The following is a 3424-nucleotide window of genomic DNA, read 5'->3' as shown; positions in this document are numbered from 1 at the left end:
ACTATTTTCCATAAATATGCCACTTAATAAAAAGTAATATGACATGAAAAAAAAAAAAGAGACAGACTTTAACAAAAGTTAAAGGAGGGGTTTTGGGGAGACTGCCATAAGGAACGCTATGACACCACTGTTACCAAAGCACCTGAGCCAAGGAGGAGGGGTTTCTTTTGGCTCAGTCAGGGAAAGCATGGGAGAGTTGGTTCCAGACTTTGTAGAGGGACCACGAGGGATGCTGTTCTCTTGGCTTCGATGAGGAAGAGGACATGGCTTCCAGCCATGAGGATGGCACGCTCATGGCGATGAGGAAGAGGACACGGCTGGAACCACAAACAGGGTACAGGGCAGTTCTAACACCAAGACTCTGTGCTTTTTCTGTTCATAAAATCATCTCTCTTTTCCTGATTCAGAGCCACTGACCTGTTCTCTGCCAGTGTATGCTTGCCTTCTGTGGAACGTCAGGTAAATGACACCATGAACTGTGTCAGTGTGCCTCTGAAGCTGGTTTCTTTAAGAGCATATGCTTTCAGATGTACTCTTATTCTAGATATGCACTTGGTTCTGTTCTATTGCAGGCTTGTGCCATATCCTGCTCATCCCTTAATGGATAAGCATTTGAATCACTTTCAAATTCTTCCTCTTCGTTAAGCAACCATGACCGTTACATGTGCAGAGGTTTTAAAATAGTGTGTGGTGTTGTATGTGTGTGGCGCATGCATGTGAGTGTGCTTGCCCTTGTTTGAACATTCAGAGGGCAGAAAAGGACTTGGTGTAGTTGGCTTCTGTCATTCTCTACCTTTTTGGCCGAGACAGCATCTCTCACTGATGTGCTTTCCATTGTAGACAGGCTGGCTGGCCATCCATCTGTCACTTTCCTCCAACCCCCAACACAGGGCTACAGGCACACACTTGAGATATGAACTAGGGTCCAAAAGCTTGCACAGGATGCTTTTACCCACTGAGCTGTCTCTCTAGCTCTTTGTATAGAGTTTTATATGAATATAATATTTCATTTTTCTTTTTTTACATATTTATTTGTGTATGTATGCATGCATGTATGTATGCATGTATGTATGTATGCATGCATATATGTATGTGTACGGACATTATATGTTGGGCAATGGGCTGTGCACAGACAGCCTGGTCTCCAGTCGTTTTAGGTCTTGAACCCTTGTGGGACCCGGTGGGTGGTGATTTCCACCTACATGAGATGGAAGGCATTCCATCATGTCTCCTGGACCCCTGGCTCCTGTCGAAGTTACCACACCCACAGCCCCCAAAGTAGAGGCATGTGGCTATCAGTCACATAGGAGCAGCACCAAGCCTTCCCACAGGCAAATAAGGTTTCCCCCCAAACTCTCAGTCCAAGCCAATGAGAGGCACCTGCTGTCGAACCCTGAATTACCCTCAGAACTGTATATAAATCCATCCAGGGAATTAAAGGTGTGTGAGAACTACTCCTTCATCTGAGTCTTTTGTCCCAAGAGCTGTATGTATGTAATACTTGGGAAGAGAACTTCTCTCCCAAAGAGCCACCTGAGGTCCTGTCACACTCCTCACTGGATAGTCTGCTTCTTGTTGGCCCAGCCAATTCAGGGTGGCTCGGAGTTAGGAGTTAGGAGCGACCTGGAAGGCATGGTAGAGACTTTGTCTCCCTGCCTGCATTCGCTTCCCTTCACTGGAACCCTTGCACCAGGCCTGGACAGAGATCTCCATGGAAAACCTCTGGTACCCAGGCCCACAGTTATACACACAGGCAAAGGTGAGAGGACACCCTGCTGGAATGAGTTCTCTCCTTACCATGTGGCTCCCAGAGATAACAACCCAGATCGTCAATTTGGCAGCGAGTGCCTTTTCTGTCTGAGTCACCTCACTAGCCCCAAGGAATGCTGCTTAATGTGGGATTTATATATTTACCAGAGCTTGACCAGCTAATTCCTGAGAGGAGCATTCCCATTGCATGAGGAAAGGTTACACTTGCTAAGTGTCTTAAATCGCATTTAAGTCCTTCCGCATTCTAGTAGATGTGAATTTTTTAGTTTGAATTCCCCTGATGTTGACTGTCTTGTCAAGTGCCCATCTGACCCTGGTGTTTCTTGTTTGTAATATATCTATTGAAGATTTAGCCTCCTTTATAAAATTGAGTTGTTTGCTTTCTTACTATTGAGTTTTAAGAAATCTTTATATGTTTTTCATATGGTCTGATTCTTAATTTGCAAATATTTTCTCTAAGTCAGGAGCATATCTTTTTCATTTTATCAACTTTTTTTTTTTAAAGCAAATTTTAAAAGGCCTATTAATTTTTTTTCTCTGCAAGATGTTCTGATTACCCTTGTTATTTCTTTGTGTGAATGGCGGTTTTGAAGGGTGTTCTGGAAGTTTTGATTATGATGCACCTACGGAGAACATGAATTTCTTTTTGACCTGGTGAGTTATCCATGGTTCCTTTCTGCCTGGCGCCAGCAGCATCACAATTTCCCAAGCCCTGGCTGTGCTAGTTGAAGGAGGTTCAAACTTGCTCCATCTAGTGGACAGCATACACCAGTGTGGCTAGCTGCCGTCTTTACATATTTCAAATGCGTACATCCTGTTTATGGAAAAAACCAGCTCATCTTAACTTGTGGCTGAGCCCCGCTGTCCCTAGACAACTTCCTGGAAATGCTTCCTTTTCACAGATGACTCCCAGACTCCTTCTTTTGCCTGGTTTCCCCTTTCCTAAAGATTAAGCATCCCAACTTAGTTACCAGGCAATGGGGACACAGAGGGACACAGGGAGGGAAAACCTGGGATACCGGATATTCCAATCTCAGTATTACAGTTCTCCAGTCAGAGATAAACACTGCTTGCTCCCATGGCTTCCGTGCCATGGGCTGGGGCGGAGAACGAATAAAAAACGACTTGCTCTCTCTAACCCCGAGGCACTTCCTGTCCTCTTTTATTTTTTTTTTTTTTATTTTTTTGTTTTAGCAAAATAAAGGGTTTCTGTTAGAACATTGCCAGCAAACCTCAGGCATTCAGGCCATCTTTGATAGAGTTCAGAGTGATAACAGACTGGGGAAAAGAAAAAGAAACATGTGTAATACCCAGACTGGTAACTGACTGGAGGGAAAACAAAGGAAACTTACGAAACAGCGCTGCTGTGCTGTCTCTCTCCTCTGATTCACTGCTATTCCCCCCTTTTAAACCTTAGAAAGTTATTCTTTGATAATTTAACACAGGAATATGATGTATTTAAATATTACCTACCCTCTCCAACTCCTGCTTCCTCCTGTCCCTTCCAAATTTATGACTTCTTCTTTTTTGCTTTTAAGCTTTATTTTTATTAACATTAAGATTGTGTGTGTGTGTGTGTGTTAAGATTGTGTGTGTGTGTGTGTGTGTTAAGATTGTGTGTGTGTGTGTTAAGATTGTGTGTGTGTGTGTGTGT

This window comes from Mus pahari, chromosome 15 (assembly GCF_900095145.1).
Source record: "Mus pahari chromosome 15, PAHARI_EIJ_v1.1, whole genome shotgun sequence".
NCBI classification, from domain to species: Eukaryota; Metazoa; Chordata; class Mammalia; order Rodentia; family Muridae; genus Mus; species Mus pahari.
The sequence above is the reverse complement of the archived record's forward strand: the minus strand, read 5'-3'. Positions refer to the sequence as shown.